A 17,909-nucleotide genomic window follows, 5' to 3' on the forward strand; every position below is an offset into this window, starting at 1 on the left:
TGGTAAAGTATTTCCTGTATTTTGGATACTTGGGTAGAGTTCTGTTTGATGTCTACAGCTCAAAATGTCATTGTTTTGAGGAGAGGATGTAAATTATTTCAGAGAATCCACCTTAGTCTCTATCCCCATGTTCTTCCAGAAAATGAATCCATTTTCAATAACCTTATTTATTTTTTATTTCTATTTTTTTTTTGCATTCCATAAATAGTATGCATATAACAGTTTGCACTTTAATAAAAAAATACAACAATAATAATAATAATAATAATAATAATAATAATAATAATAATAATAATACATGTATGAATGCCTCCTCAAACATAAGATTTAACAAAATTTAAGCCCTGATTACTTATGTATTCTCATGTAACCTGAGTAAAATATGCTGTGACTGAAAAATTTAAAAAATGCAAATAGGCCTTGACTTAGTTATCTGTACATCCATAAAGCAAAAAGAATATATAATTTTCCCTTCCTGTATACTTGCGCATAAGTCTGTAACTTACTAATTGCTTGAATTTATTAACTGCATACGCTCTTTATGAGTTTATAGAGCTTAATTCTGATTCATTTAGATATGTGCATTGCTTGGAGAATTAAATGTAATAAAAACAACCTGAATGCAGGGGGACAACGTTTTCAGATTGACACATAGGAGCCAAGGTTTTTCGTGAAGATTATTTATGAGAAAACCTGGCAGAGATGTTCAGCAACAGAGTCCAGTAAGCGCTTTGAAAAATGTACAGCTGGTTACTAATTGTTTTGTCTGGCTCATCTGTAACATCTGACTGTCATCTTGTCAACTGATCTTTGTGCATGTTGCTTGTTTTTTGTGTTTCCCAATGAACCCTTGCATCTAAACCGCATGCTTGTAGCCATCTACTTAGAAGTACACCCAAAGTTTAGACCACCATAACCTTTGAGAACTTTATAGCTCATTTCATGGTAAACCAGCCAGCTTATCTGCCATGTTTATTTTGAAACAGTAGCATAGACAGAGTCAGCCGCTGATTAGATCCAAACTCAGCAGACGTCTGCTGGAGCACTGCACACACACGCAGTGCTCCAAACCACACGTACAGAAGGAGGAAAACAGCTGCAACATTTGTCAAAATTAATAAATAACATAAAAGACTAATTCATAAAATCAGTGGTCAGTGGACTCTTATAGGTTGTGACTATCAATATGTCATATACAAGAAATATCTATGCATCTATAAATGTTACTTAAGTAACAATTTTTGTGGTCTTGGGGGCCTTCTCTGAGTTTGAGGGGCTTAAGTTTTTACCTTTTTCTGCTATGTCTTGGGATTGTTCTAATTTTAAGGCATTTCTATTCAGGTGGATTCATGTCATTAAACACTTGATACATTTGTCCTGTTACTAACCTGACTCATAGTTGGCAATAAAAAAGGAGAGTCAAGCTATAGTGCTAAAATGGGTGAGTGGTTTAAATCATGCCAGATGATATGAACCAGTCATTGCCCTTCAAAGTTAAGCTTATTTTTGTAGAAAGCAGTCTGCCTGTGATGTCTACCTAATAGATGTAATTTGTCATATCAATACTGATAAATAGAAATTTAGAACATGTTGTGCTAATTGCCCAAAAACAAGAGGAATGAAGACAAATGGCCCAGAGGACGTCAAAGCGCTTCATGCTATATCCAGTCATTCACTTATTCACACACTAATTGTAGGAAGCGACATTGTGGCCATAGCTGCCCTGGGGGTAGTCTGACAGAAGACAAAAAAAAAAACAAACAAACAAAAAAACATAAATATATTAATTCTGCAGTGACGATCTGAAAGTGACCTAATAGAGGAAATTGGATGTTAAAATAGTTGCAAATGTTTCCATGCAATCCAAAAATTATCAATGGATCAATTGCCTCCATTCAGTTTAATATTTTTCTTATTGAAAAGCATCTAAGTTATTGTTCAAATACATACAAATCTATTAAGAACATTTTGACATAAAAAACAAAAACCACAATAAATGGTTTTGTAGCTACATGACTTTTAAAGTTTCTAAGGTCTCTGGTCTTTTATTTAAAAAAAAAAAAAAAAAAAAAAACTTCTCAAAGTCCAGCAAGTCCGTCACCCCGTCTACGGTGCAGCATCGGGGGATTGCCTCAGTTTACAACATAATGACTGGTGTTTGTTCCTCCTCAGTCTTTGTCTATGAACAGGTGGGCGCCAGAGCCTGCTGATGTTTCTAAATGTCAGAGCTGTCTCCTTCACCCCCTTGCTTCTTTAATCTATGTGGTGTACACACACACATGCACACACTTGCACATATTCACCAAGCAAGAAACGCACAAAATCAAAGCTGCCTGAAGGCGGTAGCAAAACCGAGAGATGTAAAAGCCTAAGCAGACCCCAAACTGTATCGTTTTATCTTTAGATTCCACTATTTACCTGCCTGTCAGTTGATTGTTTGCTCCCATCTCGATCTTATCTCTGTTTGAGTCACACTTTCGGAACAGGAGCGATGCACCTGCCTGTGCAAATAATTTTCAAACAACAGTTTGTTTGCGGAGGAATCAAAGATGAATATAACATTAGTGAATGAAAACAGTTATTTAAAAAAAAAGCTTTAAACTTTGTTCAAGAATACCTCAATGCTTTTGCAAAACAATAAATATTAAATAAAATACTTTAACAGTGTCTTTTTGCTTTCATATTTGATGTTTCCTATTAGGTATATCAATGAAAAATACAAAAAATAGGAACCCAAACTACATCATAAAGAATCAGAATTTATTTTATTGTCACTGTGCTTGAAAGAAAGTATAACGAAATGTATAAAATAGCAACTCTCAAGGCAAGTCAAATAACTGAATAAAGTAATAATAAATTAGCATATCTCAATAAATATAAAAAATATATATAGTATAAACACCAAAACAATTCAACCATTCCATCATACTGGAGTATGCTGCAAAACATTAAACGTTTTAGCTGTTGGCGTTCTGCCCAAACAATTTCAAAAATCACCAGGAACATCAAATTGGGAACATTATTAGAGATAAATAAATACATGGTGGTGATGGGAGCTTATAAGGCAGTCTTAGAAAACAGCAGTGCAAACAGCAGCAGCAGACTGGTGGTTAGACAATACTTCCTCCCTTGGCTTCCACTGGTCATGCTAATTTTTTTTTTACAGCTCCTCTTAGACAACAAAAGCCATGGAGGCAGCAAGCGCCACTGGAAACTACCGACATCCACGCCTAGGCCCTTAGATTAGTTTCAAACTCACACCTCTGGAGTGGCCAACATTCTAGGAGCTTACAAAATGTAAACATAAATCAAAGCCGTTCTAGTGACATTGAAGTACATTGAAAAAAAACTGTATAAAGAGATGGGCTTCATCCTTAAGCAACACAACCTTTACTCAGGATTTTAAGGTAACAAAGCAGCTATGATTTCTTCTCTCTCTCTCTCTCTCTCTCTCTCTATTTCTCTCTCTCTCTCTCTCTCTGTCTATTTCTCTCTCTCTCTCTCTCTCTCTCTCTCTCTCTCTCTCTCTCGCTTTCATTGCACGTTGTGAATCCTCTGCAGGGTTGCACAACTTGCCTGATGATGAGTCCCATTCCTGTTTTTCCTGCCAGGTGGATGTTTGGGCAGGCCTTAAACCTGCACTCACACCAGTGAAGACATGTACGGAAATGCACACACACAAAATAACAGCTCACGATCCTAGTTAGTTTCTGTTACACACCCATATTTTAAGAGGCTAACAAAGCTAGTTTGAGCATGGTAGAAAATGATATCTTGTGCAGTAGCTTATTGCATTGGTTGTAATGTGAGTAACTGGGAAAACATGCATGATGATTGCTCTAAGATATGTCCCACAACCCCAAGAGGTAAGACAATAGTTAGAGCAGATGGATTGAGCTTACTTATGTGTGCTTTTTGTGATTATTTTCTCATGCAAATTAGCAGAATGAATATAACATAATGCTAAATAAATATACTCTTGCAGAAGAGTAAAAATCAAACAGCCAAGTTTGAATTTCTGAGGCCAACATTTTTACACCTTGTGCAGGCAGCACATTACTGAGACTTGGTGTCTTGGTGCAAAGGTTTATGGGTAATGGTGGGCTGGTTTGTGGTCAAAGACCGAGGTCTATATGTTATGTGGGGAGGAAGGGAACTTCCACTTTTTTACCCGCTTTGTGCAGTCAAGTCTGGTGACGAGGGTTGTGAGGTGCAAAAAAAAAAAAAAAAAAAAAAAAAAGACTACTTGAAAGAGGCTTTTCAGACAACTAAATAAAGTAAGAAGTAAAATTTTTTGCAGGTATGCTTTACTGTGTGAGAGGCAGACAAAAAGCAGAATGGGTAAAAAGAGGGAGCACAGGCAGGAAGGAAGAGTTTGCAAAGTTAGCACAGAAAACATTGCAGAGCTTGCACTGTTTGCTTCTTGGGAAGTCAGACTGAGAGAGTGGGAAAGACATAGTGAGAAACAACAACAGAGAAACTGAGACAAAGAGGGATGAATCTGCATCTGACACAGGAAGATAGAAAATGTGACAGAAAGAGAGAAAGCTGGGGTTTATGTAGCAGCGCACACCTGCGGATCAGCCCGAACAGAGAGAAAACACACATTGGGATGGGAGATAGGGTATGAGGGCTGTCATGCAGCAGGCAGCCACAGGTTCACAGCAGGAGACTGGGATGTGAGGATTACAAACACTTGGTGGTTTGACATAAATGGATACACAGCTGCTTAGAGCTGAACTGAAAACAGGAAATAAATGTGAAGACAAAACTTGTATTTTTTCACACAAGAATAAAAGAGAAGGAAGTTTCATCAGTTCAGGGCTAAATCCAGTCTCATCTGAATGCCAGACAACAGACAGAGAAGCACATGTAACCACTGACATGTTCAAGAATAAATAAGCCTGGACAGTTTTTTGTTTTTTTAACCATTTTCAATTTGACTGTGATGAAGCTGCTTCTTTTTTTTTCCACTACACTGTGCAGAAGCAGTTTGCTGGGGGTGGGACCTAAAAGGGGTCAGCAGAAAGAGTCAGGTTCAAAATTATCAAGAAATTACAAGAAATTTAAAGGGCACCTTCACATACTGTAAACCATTAAGTGGAAAAACAAAGAAATGTCAGTTTTGAGGTTGCTCCATTTGACGTGGCTTGGGAGACGTGGTGCTGCACTCTCTTTATGTCTCTGCTCATTGTCATCAATCAGGTACATGCACTGACTGAATTGAACTGAGTCCCAGGAGTGAGTAACTTTTCTGCCAGCATGTTTTCGACTGAGTGGTAACACTCAAAATGAAATCTGGTGTTGAATAATAGGCACTTTCTTGTTCTACTTTGTAGCTAACTTGTAAGGTATCAACACAGAGGATCACACACAGGGTTGTGTGTTGACATGGTACTGAGGAATTGCCAGAAGCTGCCAGAAAACTGGAGATGTTTGGCTTTTTTGTTCTTCTCAGAACAGAATAGTGACAAGGCTGGTTACTCAGACTGAAATATTGCCATTTGACACTTTTTTTTTTTTTTTATCTTCCCACTACAACATGTAGGTTACAAAAACTTATGTTCTTTACATATAAACACAGTACACTGAAAAGGTTTTCAGACCTCTTGAACTTTTAAAAAATGTTTCATGTTGCAACCGCAGACTTTTTACTGGGATCCTATGTGATATACCAACACTAAGTATATCATAACTGTGAAATGTGAGGGAAATTCTACAGTATTTTGTAGCATAAAAGAGTGTTTATCTCTAATTACTCTGATAACCCTAAATAAAATGTAATCCAATATTATGTTTTTAAAGGTCACCTAAGTGCTAAATGGAGACAATCTGTGTGTAATTTAATCTTTGTTTAAACACAGTGCTTTCATGGCAGCATCAGATGTGTGTTAGAGAACACCCATCCGATTCAATCATTATCCTTGCGAGATTGAGGCTGTGGAGGATGGGAGGGCACATGTCCAGCAGTCATTGGACGAGAGGCAGGGTTGTCAGAGGACATTAAGTGCCAAAAATTATGGGGAAGAATTAAACTGTGGCAAAAGCAGGGTTAGGTTTTAAAACAATATCTTAAGGACAATTGTAATCAGAGAAGCCACTGCTGAAAGAAATCCATCAGTCCTAAGTAGTGCTAAGGACAGAGGACACAGGTCAAAAAAGTTGATACATTCTAATAAGGCCTGTGTGCTGGAAAATTCAACTTTTTCATAAAGTATACTGCTCAAAAAAATAAAGGGAACATTTCACTTTAATTTTGTGTGTGGCTCCAAATCCAGGCCTCCATTGGTTAATAAATTTGATTTCCATTGATTATTTTTGTGTGATTTTGTTGTCAGCACATTCAACTTTGTACAGAACAAAGTATTCAATGAGAATATTTCATTCATTCAGATCTAGGATGTGTTATTTGAGTGTTCCCTTTATTTTTTTGAGCAGTGTATAATAAAGGTCACCCCTGTGTCGAGGGGATAGACTTCCTGACCAGACATACAAGTTAGTCAGAGTTAACAAAACAGATTAGTGAAAAGTAATAGAAGAAATCCTAAAAGAAAACCTGTCAGAGGCTGGAGTAAAGGTTTGCCTTCCAGCAAGCTAATTCCTTAAACACACAGCTAGAGCAACATAAAATGCTCTAGATCAAAGCATATTTCTAGGAAATGCACTGCTGACTGACCAGGCAGAATGGTCCAGTCGAGACACATTGAGCTAAAAACTTCAGTGAGAAGCTTGAAGAGATGGACTGATGCAGCTGTAATAACAGCAAAATATGGAGAAAAAAACTCTAACTGACTTAATTAGGCTGAAAGAACACACACATCTTACTGTTTAAATTATCATTTGAAAATTATGTACCAATATCTCGTTTCATAATTATGAAGGACTTTATTACATAACATGTAATAAACTAGCAGGAAGATCTGTAGATGTAGCAAGTGACAGATAAATGTTTTCAGATGTTTATAAACACAAAAATATTTTAAAATATTTAAATGAAATGAAATTAAATTAAATTAAATTAAATTAAATTAAATTAAATTAAATTAAATTAAATTAAATTACTCTGTTGAAGCAGCTACTGCTTCTGCATAATCTATGGTCATTCAATGGCGACGCTCTGCTTACGTTCTGCTGATTTGTTTGTTCCTTACTTGAAGGACTTTTTAGCAGCTCAGGAAAATGACAAAAATTATATCCAAAAAGGAACTGTTACTGTAAGTACTTCTGGCATGCTTCTTACCTTTAGGTTTGTTTATTTTTCTTTTTCTTTGTTAAATGTCAGCGCTTTTGTTGTGGTTGCAGACTCTTAGGTCAAGAGGAGAGTGAGGGAAACGGAAAAATTGACACACTCTGAAACAGCGCTGAAGCATTTTTAAATGAGAGGAAAAAAATGAAATGAAAGACTGCACTATTCAAAATGTGCAAAACTAACACTAAAGAATTTCAAATTAAAGGCTCACTTTTCTCTGAGACTAATTACACTTTAAGATTTATGAAAGTCACGTTCTATGGTCTTTTTGCCAGACTGTTGTTATGCTAATTCTGTCTTCCTTTTGGTAGAAAACAACCGATATTCATATAAACACACATGAATAAGGATATCTCTATGTTTTGTTTTGTGTAATTATCAAATACTTCTTTGTTTTCAAGACTGTTCAGATGTTTTCTCATCCTGCCATCTAGTGGTGACTTACTGATATATGTATTTTATGTATTTCTTTTTTCCAAGTTTAACTTATGTTTTTTTTTTTTTTTTTTTTTTTTTAGAAGCTTTCACTCTAGCAACTATAGCACATTATTTGGAATTATGCATTGTAAGGAGTTAATGGGACCTTTCAATAGGGGTAGCAACTGTGTTTTTCACAACATAAGTTGTTAACTAACAACTCGACCTGAAAAAAGTGAGAATTAAATAAAATAGAAAGTAAATTATTATGTAAATAATTTAACAGAAACATTAATGATAATAACAAAAAAAATCGACTAGAAAAATCTTCATATTCATATTTCCAGCAGACAGTTGAGAAATATAAATCATTTAATTGCTTTTGCCAAGATTCTCAGATGCAAGTTATAGTCACGACATGGAATAAATTAAGCAACTTAAATTTTTGTGTAAATTGATGAAACACTTACCTGAAAATAACGTTGCCCGTGCTCATAAACTAATTGATGAATGTTGAGTTTTAAATATTATGCTACAGCTTTGGAAAGGTAACTTTTGTTTTCAAGAAGAAACACAGGAGCTTGTTTTATTGTTTTCCACCATTTCTGTTGACAGACAAGAACTGGCCTGAGATTTACAGAATAACAAATCGTGACTGGACACGCAAGACCTTTCGGAAAAAGTTTATGTGTTGATATGTAATTCTTTTTACTGAGGTACGTTGACAATATTAATTTCTTAGAGTGAAAATAGTTTTTGTTATCTTTTTCTCGTCATATAGTAATTTCATTTTATTTTATTTTTAGATTGTTTTTTGTGTAACAACTTAGTATCCCAAACTCCACTCCATACCAGTTGGTGGTGGTAATGCACCAAAAATATTGCATGCTAACCACCATTAAAACACAAGAAGAAGAAGAAGAAGATTCTCAGAGGACTTGTAAAGATGAGACACTACGTGGAGGAGACGGGAAGTGAACTTTTAATTTGACCAGAAACGCCTCAGCTTCAGCCTCAGAGACAATGACGCTCACTGGTATCTGGAAAACACCACTGGTAAAATACACATCATTATGTTAAATGGTTAATAGATGCAAATGTCCTGATAGATCATTACCACACATACAGTTTTTTTTTTTTTTTTTTTTTAATCTGAATATTGATTTGGAGCTTGTTTTTGCTTAAAGGGACATAAAAGTAATTTTGCTAAGAAGATTGCTGGAACTGATTTGTTTTGCTTGTTTTATGCAAGCCATATTTATATTTAAAGCAAACACTGAAATGCTTAATTTCCTGAAATTCACGAGACAAATGTTAAGCTATGAGCTATTTGTTTTTTTTTTTTTTAATGATTTAAAAATTTTATTTATCAAAAGCAGGAAATAATGAAATTGTCTTTTTCATTCTGGTAGATAAAGAATCTGATAGCTGTGACCCCATACACTCTACTCATTTTGATCAGAAATGATTAAAAATGAAAAAAAAAAACAAAAAAAAAACAAACTTAAGTTTAAGTGGCTTGCCTGTTTCTTATAAAGCTAGATCGTCTCCTCAGTCAAAGGCCTCTGATGTAACAGACTATGTGGTTTACTTATCTTTTTATAAATATAGAATGTTCAATTCAGATGAATGCATTAATTCACTTTTGAAATATTTTTTTTATTATATCTCTATATGGCTTCTTCAATTGAGTAGTGCTGTTAAGTAAATATAAAAAAAAAATGTTTGAAATTTGTCTAATAGTAGACCTACAGTGCAAGATTTTAAAATCAGTTCAGATTTTTAACATTTTCTGGCACAAAAAAAGAGAGAAGCATGTTGTAAAACATTGCTTCCCCTTAAAAAAATCCCAAAATGATATTCTATCCTAAAACATCTTTTATTAGATGCATGTAAAACAAAACAAAAAAAGCACTTTATGTTGTCTTAACTATACAGGCCACAGACAAAACACACATTTTATGTTTTAGATGAAAACCCATTTAAATTTAAATAACTCAACTTAGATGCTTTGCAGGCATCACAAAAACGTTGATGGATAAGACTTGTGTTGCTGAGGAGTTTCAGCAAAACTGTGCTCAATGAAGCACTTTTCAGAATCGCCTTTAGATGGCAGCATTGTAAAGACAACCTGAAAACTGCTGTTGCTGCAGAAGCCTCAGTTTAATGTAGCTCTCATTTATCAGGAAAAAGTTCTCTCTCCACTTCATCTTTAGCTTTAACCCGACAAAGCTGGCCTCAGTTGAACTTTTGACCACCTATTATCTGCAAAGAGTGAACAAATTTCAAACTTCAAAAGGCTGACAATTATTCACCTTTTGAAGAGTTCAATAGGAATAGTGGTGTTGCATAAAGATAACAATCTGGTTTGATATGAACTCAAGAACATGCGTGGATCCAAGGAAAGGAACTGAACAGCTGCATCAGGGGATCCCACTGTATTACAGGTGTTGACTCTGTGCGACTGAAGTCACTTCGGTGAACAAAGAAACATCTGAGCTTTAGCCCCTGCAGTGCAGTATAAGGAATGTGAAAGAGGACAGATTCTGCACCACCCTCGCTGTCCTGGTGGTTTGGGGATTTTGAGTAATTCCATCACCACTCGGAGCCGAATTAGCCCGCTTCACTCAGTGGACAGAGTGCATTCGTCAGCAAACTCTGCAGTGAGATGCGACTCAATGGCAGTCAACATTTCCCCTAATGGGAAACAATTACACACTCAGTGGATTCTTCAGTGACTTCTGATGAGACTCATTCATGGAGGAAATGGCCACGTAATCATGTGTGTGTAATGCGCCAACGCTGCTGATTGCTCACTGAGTCAAGCTCATGTGGGCCTAGTCGGAGCTTCAGTTGCCTCTTTAGCCACTATACGAGTCTGGTGACAGAAAATATGTGTGGAGGCTTTGAGGATAAAACACGCATAATCAGAGCAATATCATTCATGTTAACTTCTTTCTTTTTCATTTAAATGGCTGCACATAAGTCCCCCATAAAGAAAAATAATCTCCTACGCAAGCTCTTTTTCAGGAGTGTGACAGCAGGCAAGTTTAGAAAGGAAACAGGCAATTTTTAGGATTTATGTCTGTTTGGATTACTTATATAAATATCTCAGAATTCGTATACCATGCAGCTACTTTAATTTTACTTTTAGGTTTTGTGTTGTGATCACACAGAGATGGTAAGGGTGAGTTTAGTACTCCTAAAACTTGGATTTACTTGAATAAAATTTGAGTTCAGATCAGCAATATTAAGTCCTGGTATTCCTCTTAGTGTCATACAAATAAGAAAGAAACATGGGTGATATTTTATAGTAGTCTAACAGTGCCATTAATCTATGATGTAATTTAATGTCCCTTTTTACTATTATGGTCTGTAAAATGTATTGCAGTATTAGACCAACCCTCAATAAGCCCAGGGCACTTCAGCAATATTATCTATGCTCATGTGACAAAAGTACTGTCTGTCTGGATGTCGTTCTGTCATCAGTTGACTTGGTAACAACATTAATTCGAGTTGAGCATTCATGGTTGTGTCACAACTCTTGTTTGGGTTTTTGACTTTTGGTTTGGTTGTTTCTTGTGGGTAATTTATTCAAGTTTCTGCTATATTAGTTCTTTGTTACATTCCCCTTCCTAAATATTTATTTCCTTTAGATTTTTTCCTACAATGATCTGTTGTATTTTTACTTCAGTTAAGCTCTTGCCATTTTCCGCAGTTTTGTAGGTTTTGTAGTTTCTCATACATGCCTCTCATTAGTTGCGCTGACTCTGTCTCTTCACCAGGATGTGCCAAAAATATTTGTCCACATTCATGTAGTGCATCGTAGCTGTATGTACACCGAACATGTGAGTTAACACTTATACACCATCAGCAGTGCTTCCACAGGAATGTTGCATCGTGCTTTTAAACCCCCAATGAAACATTTACCACTATCAACCACTACGCTACAAACAGAGTAGCTTGATATGTGGTTAACCACTTAACCTCTTACACCCTCAGGGGGTATAAATAAATTTAAATCTTAACATTTTGGGCAAAACCTTTATGCGGAATAGTTTTTGAAAGATTAAAGCCTCTTTTAGCGGATAATAAAAAATAAAAAAAAATTTAAAGGCACGTGGAGCCTTTGTTTACAGAGCGAGCCGAGGTCAAGTGGCAGCTGGACCCACCGGTGGGTCCGTCGGGTTCTAGGGGTTAAAGCCCTTCACACTCCTTCCAAATTACCTATGTAATTGTGAATCTAAAAAAATTTTGTTTTGTTTTTTGATCTTTCTTTATCAAGCCCATACACATTAATCGAGGTGAGCATTGGCGGAATGTGTTTATTTTGTGTCACTAAATTTATCTTTACATTTTTTTCAAATAAATTGTAAAGATCTTTAGTTTATACAGTTCGTTTTCACCTAAAATAATATGACAGCCATATTTTTATATAAAGAAAAGGAGAAGAAAGTGATTGTTGTGACAGTGCAAATGTGCTTATTTTGTTTCACAGTGGAGTAGCTGACTACTCTGGACGTTGGGTGTTCACTGTGGTCAACAAGCCTGGGGAAAGCAACTGTCTCTGTGGCGGCTGTTTTTTTTTTTTTTTTGCCAAATAGCACTCTGTAGCTATGAAGGTAAAAGTTTAAACACTTGGTGTGGAGTCTGCAGAGACATTCGCAGACTCCACATTAGACTAACTCTGTACAAACCCTCAAAGGAAAGAAAGTCAGCCTGATGGTTCTCTCTGAAGACCCAAATTTTTGTTGCGATTTGGCCCTTGTTCTGTTTTGTGGATGAGTTAAACCACACAGATTGGACATAAAAAAATACACAGTTAAAACAAAAAAACAAAAGCGTGTCCATTAACAATGAGTAATCATAAAGAGCAGCACGATGGTGGAGGTGGCTGCTGATTGAATTTTTATCAGTCAACATGTCAAATGATGCATCACTGCTGTTTCTCTTGTGAGACTTGACAACAGCCTACAGCGTGAAATGTCAACTGGCATAATCAATGGCAATCTATGCTTGAAAAATTCTCATTATTTCTGTTTATCCTTCTGCTTATAAAAAAGACAGTCGGTCCCATACCCACTTCTGATCCAGTATGATTATCAATTCTTTAGGTACGTACACCAAGAAGTGAAGCATATGTACTGCAAATGAACTAAAATGAGAAAAAAAAAATGACTGAGTTGGGATATGATGGCTTTATTGAGCTGTGTATGAACTGATTATTGGAAATAGCCTCCCTGGAACTGCATTAACATTCCACTGGAGTAGAGAAATGTCTTAAACCTTCTGAGATGTTGTCTTCTAGCTATTTTATTCAACAGACAACTTTAGTGCTATCTATTCAACAAGCTTTTTTTTTTCTTTGAGAGGCAACAAAATGTCTCTCATTTTTCACCAAAGGCATCCCAGAACCAGAAGTTGCTTCTTCTTTCTCTTCTTATGTTATTTTTCCAAGAAAAAAAAAAAAAACAACTAAAAAACGATTCTCCTTTTTGCCTCTGTTATTACAGTAAGGAAGACAAAAGACATGAAAGGAGGCCCTGCTGTCCTGTAACACCTGCCATACTGTCCTTTGCATGGATTTGTGAAACAGCTGCCATTGTTTAAGTGTAATTGAGTTTGGAGGATTTGCTCCCACAATTCTTGCTTTGAACATTATTTTTTATGTCCTGGAGTCCAATGACTGATTTAACTCGGTGTTTCTTATTATTTATTGTACTGACACATTTCAATAGACCAAAATATCACAAAGAAAGCTTAGCTATTTAGAAACTGAATCCAGAAAGCGATAACTATAAAAAATATACTGAAGTATTTCAGGCCCTTATTTTGGTATATTGAATTATAATAAGTAATAAAATTCGAAAATGAATTAAACAAAGAAGTATGGTAGAAATAGTTGAATAAGCAATGTAGATAACTGTGTCTTTGAGAAGATTATGAACTATAACCCAGCTTTACAAGATAGAGACTGCAGCTGGAACCAGTGCCTCAAGAGCCTTCACAAGCAAGTGTATCCAGAATATGAATTAAAAAGCATATTGTGTTAAACAAGGAATACTAGTTTACATTGTTTGTTGTACATTGTACCACAAATAATGTTAAAAATGTTTGACCTGGGCCGAGGAAAAAAAAGTACTAGACTGTTGCTCAAACTTGGTCCAAAGTCCTCTTTTGAACTCTATATTTTTGTAATTCATTTGGAAATAAAGGTCAAGGAATGAATTAAAGTTGCTTAAGGTTCAGTTTGGCATTTCCACAGTGAGTGATTATATGGGAGTCTTGCCATCTGCTGATTGATGGTCAACTTAGTTTCCACTAGTTTTAAGTCTCCACAAGATGCCCTAACCCTTACCCATTTTCCAACAGCACGAGCTCACACTGCCAAAAGTTCAAATACGGTACCTTCTTTAATTGCCATGGTACCACTGTGCTTGGCAAGCAAACTTGTCAAACCTGAACCCCAAATATTTTCTGCGGAGTTTAATCAAGAGGAGAATGAAAGACCCCAAACTCAAAAATGCAGACAAAGTCGGTTGTTAAAGCAACTTCAGTTTCCTTTATCCCCTTCATACCATGCTGCATTAATGCAGTAATTCATACAAAAGATCCCCAACTAGTGCTGATTGTATGTGCAGTGTATGCTTGTAGCCCAACATTTATGTGTTAAAAATTATTTTCTTTTTAGTCTGATGTAGGGTTTAAAATTCCATAAATTGAAAAAACTGTTTCCTTTTTGTAATTACCCCTACCTACAACAACAACAACAACAACAACAACAACAACAACAACAACAAAAAGGAAGCGATATCTGAGTCAGAAAGAAAACATAAGCTAATAAAAAGCCCACATCTGACTCGCATCATCATGGCAATTCTATCCCAAACTTCTTCTTTTTTTTTTCTCTACCACATGTAGCTGGGACAGTTTATCACACTGAAGGTTTATCTAAGTGTGCGGGAGGCGCGTTATGCTGCAGGGAGAGATTGCCTTTACTTGCACGGCTCCACCAGAGCAAAACAATGCGCCGCATGATAAAAAATTGCTTCATAACGCTCATATTGTGTGTCTGGCATCATTATGAGGCACAATAGCCTCTGGAGGGCCTGGCTTTTATTGGCGTGCTTCTTGCAGCAGCAAAGTCTCATCCATTAAACAAATCAGGGGGTTATGTATTAGATTAGCTGTACAGCGGGCGCTGGGGAACGGCGAGAACAACACATGAAACCGCCGTCTTATTCCTTCTCATAATCCCTGGAATAAAACACCTAATTGACAGCATTAGGTTGACACTGTCAGAGGGTAGCTCTTAAAGTGTAATGTATAATGCATAATGAAAATACACAGTGTTGCTAAATTGCATTTTTGGTATTAAAAATGATAAATGGCAGCCATTTGGGGCATATTTAGAGTGAAGCCTCTTCTCATAGCACACTGCCAGATCTAATTTTTCCATATTTCCTAATACATTTGTGGTGTCAGTAATATTAAAAGCTCGTTTCTGCGAAGGAATATTTAATAAAGCTTCTGTGTGATAGGAAGCCAATGTCAAACAAACCGACAGGAAGCAAGTTGGTGGAAGGTTGAATAGTCCACCTTCCTGCTCCCCTCCCACTGTGACGCTGGCTGGTTCTGTGACCTGGGTGAGGAGATACGGACTGCCCCCCACTGGAAAGGGGTCAATACTGCAGCAAAGGTTTAAGAAGTGCCTCTCACAGTTCAGTGCACTATTCATATTGCATCCAACAGCAGAGCATTTTGACTTTCCTCAAGACTGCAACCTGTTTTGCAAAAGTGTTGCTTTGCATTGGCAGATTTTTCTGATGGCAGAACAGAAAAGCGATGAATGAGGTAAGGGATGTAGGTGGGAGAATTGTGTAACTTCCTTTTTAAAGTACTCAGTGGTCTCTGGGGAGGAGTGACCTCATGACAGCTAGGAAATACATGTTTATTGCATTAAAAGGAATTAGTGCTGATACTGCACGCCATAAAGGGAAAGTGAAATGGGAGTTGCTATGCTTCCTTCAGTCTAAGTATGGCTAAAATGAATTTAAAATGAATACCAATATTAACCTTTTGTCCTTTATAGGAGTGCCGACCTTTGTTTGAATTGATATACCTGCTGATAGACTTAAAGGTTCAATAGCATAAAAATATTTGTTTGCAAGATTGGACTGAATTGATAATAGATTTTTGCATATACATTGGATATTTTTTTCTTTTCTGGAAAGTGCCTTGAGATGTCATTTACTCATTGGCGCTATACAAAAAAATTAACTGGAAAACTTCAAAAGACATTTGGGATTTTCAAGGATTTGTTTGAACTGTTCTATTCCGATTGTGGTGTGAAGTTGCACTTCATACAGCCATATTGATGTATTTCAGGTTATCTTAAGATTAAATATGAGAACTGGATGCGGCCCTTATTCAACATCTTTCTCAGACGTTGGACTTTTAAGGATTTATTTGATCTTTTCTTTTTCCGTATGAACTTACGACACATCCTGAATTTTAAACATACAGGTTGGATGCAAAAATGTACATTTATTATGATTTTTTTTTCTAATCCACACAAGTTGAAAATACACATGAAAGGCTTAAACATATGCACCAAAATTCATTTAAATTTTCCTTAGAAAGTTTCACCTCAATCGCATGCTTTTTATAACTATCAGCAAGCTTCTTGCATAACTCTGGCTGCTCCTTTGATGACTCCTTTGCTGACACCGGAAATGGTAAGCCTCATTAAAGAGGATTCCTGCTACTCGTTTTTCAAGCAAAGTCCACACATTTTCAATTGGTATTAGTTCAGAGTGGTTCTGAGGCCATTAAGATGGCTTGCATAAACTTTCTTAAATTAATTTTCTTGTTCATTTGGCATCATTGTCCTGTCGGAACACCTGGTAATGGTCATATCTCAAGCGTAAATTGCCATCCACCGATGAAAGGAAACTGGTCAAAATGCTAAACACTGGCCCAGGAACCACCAAGGCCCAAGTTGAGCATGAAATTGAAACAACAGAACAAAAAAAAAAATCAGCTTAACTCCAATTATAAGAACAAATAATCAGTATTTTATTTTATTTTTGTCTTTGTGAAGATATTCTTTTTTTCCCCTGGGCTTTAAAAAAACTATTTTGAGACTTATAAAACTTGAGCTATTCAGTGTGTCTTCATGTTTTTGCAAGAGTCAAACAAAGTTGGACTGGAAGCTAGAGGAGAAGAGGAGTTGGACATGCAGTCTCAAATTGGTCCAGATGTGTGGGCATATTTTAACTCCAGGAGGCATTTAACCTGCTCCCAAAGAGCAAAAAGTAAGCACCAGCTGGCGAAAGCAATAACCTTTTGTCTCATTGTTTTGCTTACTCTTAGTTAACTCTCAGTCATCACAAAGTCACTACTTTTTGTATAGAGGAAGTAGCACAACAAGCACAACAGTATCTTGATCTAAACTTAATAATGACCTCTGTCAGGTAGATTGTCTAACATGTGGGAAGTAATCCTAGCTGAGTTGTACTTTGAAATATACTGGCTAACTTGTTAAACCCTGGATGTGAAAATATAATTTCATTCCCTATGATTACACGGCTGCAACTTTGAATGTAAAAACATCCAAGGTCATGAAACAGTGTTTTGGATATTGTAATTGATTGTGATTTTGATCAACCATCTGTGCAAAGAAAGTGTTTTATAGCTCAAAAGCTCTTTGAAAAATGATCTCTCAGGTTTCCTTAAGCCTATATCTGGTTGGTAGTTCAGACCGTCATGGAAACTCCTTTTTAGGAAGCAACTGGAGGTTGGCTGAGCTCCTGTAACTTTTAGATGTGTTTCTGCTTCAACACCCTAAACCTGTGGTCCAAAGGACCAAAGAGGCCTACTCAACCTTGAGATTCTGTTGTGCTTGTTATTTGGATGTAGAGCTGCAGAAGATTCCAATTAACCTTCATCTACCTTGGACCTATTTCCAGGATTACACAGTATAACTTCCTAGCATCATCTGGCATTCCTTTCCTGTTCTGTTCTGCTGGGTCTAGTGCTAGCAGCTTGCTGGCTTAGGTGTAAATACATTCAAAGATTTTGAATCTATTCTCCCTTTCATTTCTTATTTAGACTCAAAACAAAATTAGGCTGCAAACTCCTTTCTTTAATCTTCTGAGAGACCATATAGTCTTTATAATGTTAGATCTTCTATTTAGGTCAGTGGAGTTCAGAGTCTGGGGTCAATGCCATTGATGTTTTA

The sequence above is a fragment of the Poecilia mexicana genome, unplaced genomic scaffold, assembly GCF_051168715.1.
Source record: "Poecilia mexicana isolate PSO_F unplaced genomic scaffold, ASM5116871v1 scaffold_2, whole genome shotgun sequence".
NCBI classification, from domain to species: domain Eukaryota; kingdom Metazoa; phylum Chordata; class Actinopteri; order Cyprinodontiformes; family Poeciliidae; genus Poecilia; species Poecilia mexicana.